Source organism: Macaca nemestrina, chromosome 5 (genome assembly GCF_043159975.1).
Source record: "Macaca nemestrina isolate mMacNem1 chromosome 5, mMacNem.hap1, whole genome shotgun sequence".
Taxonomy (NCBI): Eukaryota; Metazoa; Chordata; class Mammalia; order Primates; family Cercopithecidae; genus Macaca; species Macaca nemestrina.
The window spans coordinates 179,237,684-179,248,587 of NC_092129.1; the positions used below are offsets into that span (position 1 = coordinate 179,237,684).

Below are 10,904 nucleotides of genomic sequence, written 5' to 3' on the forward strand. Positions count from 1 at the left end.
ATTATTTAAACCTCTTTAAAAGACAGTTGTTTAAATGAAAGTCATAGTGTGGGATTTATATGTGTAAAAGTAGAATGGATGACCACAATAGCTTAAAGACCAGGAGAGGAGAATCATTGCTATTGTAAAGTTCTTATGCACAAAGTGACATGCTACCATTTGAAGATAGAGTGCGATAAGTTACAGATGTGTGCTAAAGCAGCTGCTAAAATGACATGCCAAAAAATCATACCTATTAAACTATCAAAAGATAAAATGGAATTATTTTTAAAACTTGATTCATCAAAAAGACAGAAAAAGAGGTAAAAGGGAATAAAGACCAGATAGGATGAATAGAAGACAAATAGCAAGATGAGAGACTCAACCTAACTGTATCAAAAATCACATTAAATGTGAATAGTGTAAATACCCCAATTAAAAGGCATAGATTTTCAGACTGGATTGAAAACACATGACCCAATTATATTCTGTCTACAAGAAATGTACTTTAAATAGAAAGATACAAATACTTAAAGGATGGGAAAAAAGATATGCTAACACTAGTTACATGAAAATTAAAGTGGCTATATTAATCAAAATAGAGCAAAAAGTAATTCCCAGCATATTAGTCCATTCTCATACTGCCATAAAGAAATATCTGAGAGTGGGTAGCTTATAAACAAAAGAGGTTTAATTGGCTCATATTTCTTTTTTTTTTTTTTTTTTTTTTTTTTTTGAGATAGAACCTCCCTCTGTTGCCCAGGATGGACTGCAGTGACACAATCTCGGCTCACTGCAACCTCCACCTCCTGGGTTCAGGTGATTCTGCTGCCTCAGCCTCTTGAGTAGCTGGAATTACAGACATGCACCACCACGCCCGGCTAGTTTTTTTGTTTGTTTGTTCAATTTTTTTTTTTTTTAGTAGAGACGGGGTTTCACCATATTGGCCAGGCTGGTCTCGAACTCCTGACCTCGTGATCCGCCCACCTCAGCGTCCCAAAGTGCTGGGATTACAAGCATGGGCCGCCGCACCTGGCCTAATTGGCTCACATTTCTGCAGGCTGTGTGGGAAGCACGGTGGGCATCCACTTGACTTCTGGGGAGGCCTCAGGAAAACTCAGTCATGGCGGAAAGTGAAAGAGAAGCATGGCCATAGCAGGAGGGAGGGGTCAGGGAAGTACCACACACTTTTAAACAACCAGATCTTGTCAGAATTCTATCATGAGAAGAGCACTAAATGGGGGAGCCCACCCGCATGATCCAGTCACCCACCAGGCCCCACCTCCAACACTGGGGATTACAATTTGACATGAGATTTAGGCAGGGACACAGACCCAAGCCATATCACCCAGGATCACAGGAAGTTATTTCATACTTATAACACACACCTCATAACAAAGCTTCAAAACACATGAAGCAAGAACAAGTAGAACTTCAAGGAGACATAGATCAATCCACTATTATCAGACATTAATACCCAACCCTCAATAATTGACAGAACAAGTAGGCAGGAAATCAACAAGAATAAAGTAGACTTCAACAATTCTATCCATCTACTTGACCTGACTGATATTTTTAGAACATTGTATCTTACAACCGCAGAAAATTTTTCTTGAGAAAATTGAGAAACAACTCAATTTTGTTTCTGAGAAATAACTTGAGAAAAATTTTTAGTTGTTTGAGTTAAAATAATAGTATCGGATTTATAATATATGTAAAAGGAAAAGTTTTTGTAAAAAGGAATGTAAAATGTAGAAGGATTAAGTTTTTCTCAAGTACATATGGAACGTTTATAGAGATGGACTACATTATAGACCATTTAAAAAGTCTCAAATTCAAAAGATTTGTCACATGAAGTATATTGTCTGGCCATGGTGGAATTAAATTAGAAATCAATAGCAGAAACTAGAAAAGAGAAAAACCTAAAGTAAGCAGAAGGAAAGGAATAATAAAGGTCAAAGTGGGACTTAATGAAATTTTTAAAATAGAGAAAAATTAATGAATCAAAATTTGGGGAGTTTGGGGGGAAATATTTTTAAATTGAGAAATCTCCAGCCAGGTAGATATATCAGGGAAAAAAGAAACAAGACACAAGTTACCAATATAAGCAATGAGACAGGTGACATCACTGAAGAGCCTACAGATAGAAAGGATAGTGAGGAAATATTAGGAACACCTTTATAGCAATAAATTCAACATGGATTAAATTGACACATCCTTTGAAAGGCACAGATTACCAAAGCTCACCCAAGAAGAAATAGATTACCTGAATAGCTCTATGTCTGTTCAAGAAGTTGAAATTACAGTTTAAAAACCTGTAACGAAAATCTCACCTGTATTCCCAGCATGTTGGGAAGTTGAGATGGGAGGATCACTTGAAGCCAGGAGTTCAAGGACAGGCTGGACAACATAGTGAGATTCTGAAGAAAAAAGAAAAAAACTAAAAAACTAAAAAAATTAGCCAGGCATGGTAGCACATGCCTGTAGTCCTAGCTACTTGAGAGGCTGAGGCAGGATGATTGCTTGAGCCTAGGAATTGAAGGCTGCAGTGATCTATGATCACACCACTGCACTCTAGCCTCGCTGACAAATCAAGGCCCTGACTCAAGAAAGGGAGAGAAGGAGAGAGAGAGAGGAAGAAATACTTTCTACCTCATTATCTGAGGCCAGAATTATCCTAGTACCAAAATTATCCTAGGACCCTGGTCAGACAACATGCTACAAAGGAAAGAAAACTACAGACCAACATTTCTCATGAGCATAGGGTAAAATTCTAAGCCAATTTATCAAATTGAATCCTACAAGATAAGAAACAGGTAACACAGCATGATCAAGAGGGAATATCCAAGGAGTATAGGGTTGACTTAACATTTGAAAAATCAATCAATATAATTCATTGTATAAACAAACTCAAAAAGAATAATCGTATAATCAATACAGAAAGGCATTTGACAAAATCCAGCTTTTGCAAAATTCCATTGCAAAATTCAATGGATGTACAAATGAGCTACTAGAACAAATAAGTGAGTCTGTCAAGGTTGCAGGATAAAAAGTAGTGTACAAAAATCAGTTGTATATGGTAGCAATGAAAAATTAATAATTGAAATAAAAAATCGACAACATTCGCAGTCGCATAAACAATACTACCTTTGCAATAGCAGAAATACCTGGGATAAGTCTGACCAAAAAAATGAGAAAAATACCGTACACTGAAAACTACAAAATATTACTATGGTAAAGAAGACCTACGTAGATGATATACCTTGTTCATGGGTTACAAGACTCAATATTGTTAAGATGTCGTGTCATACTCCCAAAATATAGATTCAATATAGATTTAATATAATCTCAATCAAAATCCCAGCAGCCTATTTGTGCATGCGTGTGTGTGTGTGTGTGTGTATGTGTGTTTGTGTAAATTGACAAGCTGATTCTAAAATATTTGTAGAACTTCAAAGGACCTAGAGTAGCCAAACAACTCCACAAAAGAAGAACCAAGTTTGAGGACTAATATTACCATATTTTAAGGAGTTATTCTGAAGCTACAGTAATCAAGACAGTGTGGTATTGACATGAAGGATATACCAATAGATCAATGATACAGGAATTGTATCCAGAATATAAAGTACTTTCAAAACTCAGCAATAAGAAAACAAACAATCCAAATGGAAAATGAAGGAAAGACATCAACAGACATTTTACCAAAGAATATATTTAGACAGCAAATAAATGAATGAAAAGATGTTCTAACATCATTAACCATTAGGAAAAAGGCAAATTAAAATCATGATATCACTAACTTCTACTAGAATGGTTAAAAGATAGCGATAACACGGAATTCTCACAAGTATGCTGAGAAACTTCATCTCTCATATATTGCTGGTGGTAATGTATAACTTCACAACCATTCGGAAAAATATTTCCCAGTTTACTTATAAAAGTAAACATGAAATTATTGTATGACCCAGTAATTTCACTCTTGGGCATTTATCCTGGGGAAATGAACTTATGGTCACACAAAAACCCATACTCAAATGTTCATGGCAGCTTTATGTGTAATGAACAAAACCCAGGAAAAAAACAAATGTCCTTCAGTGTGTGAACTTGTGATCCGTGAAATACTGCTTAACAATAAAAAGGAGCAAGTTATTAACACACCCAGTAACTTGGAAGGATCTCAAGGGAATTATATGGAGTGGAAAAAAACCCAGACCAAAAAGGCACTGTTGTATGATTCCATTTATATAACATCCTTGAAATGAAAAAATTGTAGGAATGGAGACCAGACTAGTGGTTGCCTGAGATTAGGGATGTTGGGGGTACGGAGGGGTCGGTGTGGCTGTAACAGGGCAATAAAAAGGATCATCGTGGTGATGGAACTCTTCTATATCTTGACTGTGGTTGTCAGTATACGGACCTACACATGAAATAAAACTGCACAGAACATACCCCACCGCTGCCCCCAACACACACACTACAAGTAAAACTAAGGAAATCTGAATCAGGTCTGTGGATTGTACCGTCAATTTCCTAGTTTTGACAATGTGCTACATTTATATTAGATGTTACCACTGGAGGTATCAAATGTTACACAGGACCTTTCTGTATGATATCCGCCACTTCCTCTGAATCTATAATTGTTTCAAAAGGTAAACACAAATTTGGGAAAGAGAAAAGGGGATAGGAGGAGGGAGGCCCATACAGGTATATGTGAATTGTCCTGACTCAAACTTCCTTGCAGAATGGATGATTCCTGTGGATTTATTACAGTATTCAAATAAATAAATGGTCATGCATGGGAACAGTGATGAAAATGGGTCAAAATCAATGCAAAATCACAGTGGTTACTCCAACCCTGTGCACTGAGCCTGGAGGAAGTCTACAGGGGGTGGAGGGGAATGAGGGTGGGGTGGATGTCTCCAGTAGACAGTTAGTCCTGGATTTCCTGAGGATGAAAAGCAACTGAGAGCATAAGAACAAGCAAAACAAAGAAGGCAGGTAGTGCTCAGAACATAAGGCCGCAGCATGCACTGCCTTTTGCACCGTAGGTAAGGCTGGTCTCTCCCTGAAAAAGGCAGGCAGCCAGGGTGACCCCAAGGACGGCGAGGCGGGGCACAGGGCTGGGCTCTGTGGCAGCCTGTTCTGGTGCCCAGCCTCTGCTGGGAAGGAGCTGTGGGCCAGCCTGTGGGGAGGAATGCCTAGACTGGTTGAAGAGGGCTGTGGTGGGTCAGGATGTGGAGGGCACTCGTGGTGGGCTTCCAAAAACCTAGGATCGGTCCCCAGGACTCTCCCTCCATGTCCCCTTCATGCCTCCAACCCCAGCCGTTGGCCATCCCCTGCTCTAGCTGGGGCAACCTCCTTCAGTAGTGTTGATGGCAAAATTTTGGATCTTGTTTTTAGCAAAACTACTCTGTATATGACTTGGTAGCATCACACTACCTGCCAAGTGGGTATCTTCTCTGGGACAAGATGCTCTCTTTGCCCACCCGTTATGGACTGAATGTTTCTGTCCCCTGAAAATTCATATGCTGAGGCCCTAACCCCAGTGTGATGGTCTTAGCAGGCGGGGCCTTTGGGAGGTGCTTGGGCTTAGATGAGGTCTTCAGGGTGGAGCCCCCACAGTGGGATTAGTGTCCTCACAGGAAGAGGATGAGACCACAGTTCTCTTGGGCATGTGAGGGTACAGCAAGGACACAGCCATGGAGAGGCCAGGAGGGGAGCCCTCACCAGGACCCCAGTCATGCTGGCACCCAGCTCCAGGGACTTCCCAGCCTCCAGAACTGTGAGAAATCGGTTTCTCTTGTTTAAGGCATGCAGTCTACGGTATTTGGTTATGGCAGGCTGAGCTAAGCCCCCATCTCTAGCAGTAACATTCAGTGACTATCCCTATCATGTTCAGAGTGATATCCCTCCAGGGGCATCTACTGCCTCCCCCTCCACTAACCACTCAGCCACACCCATCCTTACTGCCAAGAGGTTTTTTTTTTCCCCCCTTTCTTCATTAAGACTTTTTTTAGAGGCTAGGCATGGTGGCCCAGCCCTGTAATCCTAGCACTTTGGGAGGCTGAGGCAGGTGGATCGCTTGAACTCAGGAGTTCAAGATCAGCCTAGCCAACACGGCAAGACCTTATTTCTACAAAAAAATACACAAATTAGCTGGACATGGTGGTGCATGCCTGTAGTCCCAGCTACTCAGGAGGTTGAGGTGGGAGGATCACCTGAGCCTGGCAGATTGAGGCTGCAGTGAGCTGAGATCACACCACTGCACTCCAGCCTGGGTGACAGAGCAAGACCCTATCTCAAAAAAAAAAAAAAAAAAAAAAAAGACTTTTTTAAAGAATAATTTTAGATTTATGGGAAAAAAGCAGTACAGAGAGTACCTATGTACTTCCCCCAACACACACACATACACACACACACATACAATTTCTCCTAATATTAACATCTTTCATTAGTATGATACATTTGTTACAGTTAGTGAACCAATATTGATACGTGTTGTTATTACCTAGGGTCCAGACTATATTCAGACACCCTTAGTTTTCCCCTGAGTCCTTTTCCTGTCCCAGGTCCCTCCAGGACCTCACGCTCCATTGAGTCCTCCTGGCTGTGAGTGTCTGAGGCTCTCCTGGTTTGGGGTGGTCTTGACAGTTCTTCAGGGTGCTACTTGGGGAAATTGTGGAATGCCCCCTTGTTGCAATTTGTCTGATATTTTTTTCTTGAGATTAGATAGGCGCTTTGGATTTTAGAGAGGAAGACCACAGAGGTAAAATGCCATTGTCATCACGTTATTTCAAGGGCACATAGTCTCAATGTGATTTAGGGCTGTTGCTGTTGACCTTGATCAGCTGGCCGAGGTGGTGATTGTCAGGCATCTCCACTGTGAAATTCCTCTCCTCTGGTCCCCTTTCCATTCTGTCCTCTTTGGAAGGAAGTCACTATGTGCAATCCACCGTTAAAGAGTGGAGAATTCTGCTCCCCTCCTTTAGGGTGGAATAGATACATAAAGCATTTCAAATTCTGCAGGGGAGATCTCTTCTCCCCCACTCATTAATGTATTCAACCATTGATTTCTATCAGTGTGGACTCATGGGTCTTTCGACTTCGTTAAAATCCAATTCTAATACTGCTTTCTGTATTTTGTAGCTCAAACTGTTCCAGCTCTGGCCATTGGAAGCTCTTTCAGTTGGCTCCTGTGCCCCTTCAACATAAACCCATCAATGGGATGTGTGTGTTTTTACTGTTATGCTGAGCACTTCCTTACTTCCTGGCACCACAAGATGCTCCAGGCGCACCTCACATTTCCTGCTTCAGTCCCAGAATCAACCATTTCTCTCAGGAATGTTGGTTCCCTTTTTTTGAGAATGGCACTAGACACTAAGGTCTGCGTGCTGGGTGTGCTCACCGATACTGAGGTCAGCCAGGTGTCTCTAATACACTGTTGTCAGGTTATGTTCTGACCTACACTCTCCACTCCATCAATCTACTCTTGCATTTTCCAGTTCTTAATTGGCATTCCCATATCTATGTCTTCCTCACCTCCAACCCCAGGCCGTCACATGCCAGGGGGTTGTCACCTCCTGCATGATTTCCCAGCAGAAGTTGCCTTTCTCTTCTCTGGAGCACTCTGCACACTGAGGACACAGCTTGCTTGTTTTGTCTTGGAGCTTCTCTGCCCTATCTTCAGGCCCCTCCTTGGCTCTAAGCCTTGAGGGCAGGTCAGTGTCTCCAACCACTGACTCTCCTCAAGTTTCTAGCTCTGTAACTCATCCATCCAGGACTGCTTGGACCTTGACAATTTATCACCATCCTGAGGAGTCCTGTCACAAAGGACTGAGAAAGCTTCCAGCTGCTGGGTTCTTCCTCCCTCAACCTGATGGAACCAGCCCAGCAGGAAGCCAGGAAGGGGTGTTGTTTCAGTGTTACTCTTATTATCTGTAAGAATGCACACCAATGGAGAGGAAGTGATATAATAAGGAACTTAGGAGGTGTCAGTTGAAATTGGAAATAAGATTAATTGCTGTTAATTCTCTTTAGTCATCCCATGTTGACTCATGTTTTCAAACTATCTATATCTACCAGTTAATACCATGTTAGACTATCTTCCATTTTAAAGAAAAGACTGGCCGGGTACAGTGGCTCACGTCTGTAATCCCAGCACTTTGGGAGGCCGAGGTGGGCGGATCACAAGGTCAGGAGATCAAGACCATCCTGGTTAACATGGTGAAACTCCGTCTCTACTAAAAATACAAAAAATTAGTCGGGTGTGGTGGCGGGCGCCTGTAGTCCCAGCTACTGGGGAGGCTGAGGCAGGAGAACGGCGTGAACCTGGGAGGTGGAGGTTGCAGTGAGCAGAGATCACGCCACTTCACTCCAGCCTGGGCGACAGAGCAAGACTCCGTCTTAAAAAACAGAAACAAAAAAAAAGAGAGAGGGAGAGAAGACTGATATAAAAGAGGGGTTTTAAAAGACTGAGTTGAGGAATTTATATAAATAGGAAGAAAAAACCTTGTAAATCTTCAAGGAACGAGTGTCAAGAGGTTTCTGTGGGGAAAAAGACTCTACAAAGTTACCCAGGCAGTTCTCTTAGGTTTGGAGCAAGGGAGCAGTAACACAGCAAAAAACTACACCAGAAGCCCTCCTTTTAAGGAGCTAAGATTGTGCTGAATTCTCAGTGTAACCTGCTGGATCATGGGGAGCAGAGTGTCTATGCAAGCATATTCCTTAGAATACAGGTTATGGAAAATAGTTTCTCCTCTGAGTGAACGTTATTCAATATTCGCTTTAGCGAAGAGGTCAAATTAAACTAGTTAGTTGGCAGCCAGCGAGATCCACCCAATTCCAAGGAAATGACTGAGGCCAAAGAGGATGCTTTTCATCTCTTATAATTGGAGAAATAATGGTCTCGTTTTCCTGTGGCCAACATTGGGGTTGGCCCCAATGGCATGTTGCCCCCAAACCCAGGTGGCATTTTCACCACAAGTCTCCTTCATGAATTACTTGGGTCCATTGTAACGTGCACTGAGCACCTGGCTTATACTCCATCCAGTTCCTGTGGGGGCTGTGAGGACAGGAGGAAGGGATGAACCCACTCCTCCCTTTGAGGAGAAGACTTTTAAGGGGACTTCCGTCCCTATCTTGACCTCATCAGTTCTTGGCTCAAGCTGATGTGCTAGACGGTTATGCCCAAAGAGCTGCATGAACACGTGGGAAGAGGCAGAGCCTTGGGACCCTTGCCCAGGGAGGAAAGCCACCGGGAACTTCCTGGTCTTGGAGCTCCCCCCACCTCACCTTTCTCCCATTCCCGGGCCCCAGTGTACCTGTTTAGAAAGACATTGCTCAACAGCACACTGGCTAGAGCTTCAGAAGGGCCATTTTCCCCTAGTGGTGAATGGAAACTTTTCTCAGAAGAATGCTTGACTTTACAGAAGCAACAGTTTTCTTAGATAAAACTCCGTACCCAGTGATGGATTATCAGCTCCCACATTGTGCCTATGGTGACTTTCCTTGTTTTAGGACAGGGAGAGTCATGGAAGGGTGTCTGGACTTGGGGTAGGGCTGCCTTTTTTCTTCCTCTTTTAATATCCATGGGTGGGGGTTGGAGGAGAGGCATCAGGGGCAAGCTGGGCGGGAAGGAACCGCAGAAGCGCACTGTAGTCACCTGAGCACCATCGGCAGGGAAAGCTCCGTGAGAAAGGTGAGAGCGTCAGATGGTTCAGGGACTGGAAACCCAGGCCATTCCTCGATTAGCATCTGTGAGCTCTGTCTGAGGAGAAAATACACACAGAAAAAAATGTATATTTAGCCGAGCTCAGTGGTTCATGCCTGTAATTCCAGCACTTTGGGAGACTGAGGCAGGAGGATCATGAGGTCAGGAGATGGAGACCATCCTGACCAATGTGGTGAAACCCCTTCTCTACTAAAAGATACAAAAATTAGCTGGGCGTGTTGGCGTGTGCCTGTAGTCCCAGCTACTTGGGAGGCTGAGGCAAGAGAATCACTTGAACCAGGGAGTCAGAGGTTGCAGTGAGCCAAGATCTCACCACTGCACTCCAGCCTGGCGACAGAGCAAGACTCTGTCTCAAAAAAAAAAAAAAAAAAAGTATATTCTTACAGACTTTGTCTTTCTCAACTAGTGAGGTAAGTTGGAGGCCTTCCTTTCATTTAGGAGGTGCTCACATCTGGCACACTGTGCATCTTAGTGCCTCTTGGTTCTTAGACCACGCAGCACCCAGGGAAGATTGGGAGGTATGAGAATGGGGGGCAGTTTCTTGGATCTATAAGCAGCCAGATTTGTCATGTTTCTTTTAGGCCTCTAACAGGCCTCCATCTCTTTGTTCCCGAGGGAAAGTCGTAGGCATATAATGCCTTCTGAACTTCTAAAATGTGTCACTTTTTCTCAGCTGGTAAACTTTGCCCCTATTTCATTTTAAAGTTCTCAGAATAAAAGTACAGCTGGTATATTTGACTTCATAATAATAGCTGACATTTCTGAGCACTTCCTGTGTGTTCAAGCAGGTTGAGCATCTGATATACCCTCCATCAGTTCATGCCCCCTACAGCCCCTCAAGGCAGGTTTTGCTCACACAGGAAAATAGAACATACCGGTCCAAAACGCAAAGGATTGTAGATTGCGCTGAGGATGATGAAGAAGCTGATGCAGCAGAGCTCCATGCTGACCCTCTGTCTGCCAAAAGGCAGGACATAGATTGACAAAGAGAAAAGGTATCCTGCCCTGTCCCTTGCTCTGCCAGGGAGAACAGAGGTTGCCACCGAAGACAGCTGTGGGCCCCCAACGGCCTGGAGATGGAACCAGAGACGTTTACACTAACAAGCTTTACTGACTAACCTGCATCGGCCATGGCTCTGCCTTCCCTCGAGTTGCTGCCCAGAGAGACCCACAGTTCTTCTGCTTTGTCCTGCTG

The 10,904-nt window shown here is 43.2% G+C and overlaps 1 long non-coding RNA gene across 2 annotated transcripts; it reads right to left on the reverse strand.

Annotated features, from left to right (window-relative positions):
* Positions 1-2,312: 2,312 nt before the first annotated feature.
* Positions 2,313-10,904, reverse strand: LOC105487352 (uncharacterized). 2 transcript variants are annotated; one of them, XR_011624086.1, is made up of 3 exons: positions 10,829-10,904; positions 9,641-9,745; positions 2,313-2,399 (listed from the first exon to the last, which is right to left on the reverse strand). It is a non-coding gene; the product is annotated as an uncharacterized lncRNA (long non-coding RNA). The 2 variants fall into 2 exon arrangements; XR_011624085.1 differs by lacking the exon at positions 2,313-2,399 and adding an exon at positions 7,848-7,914.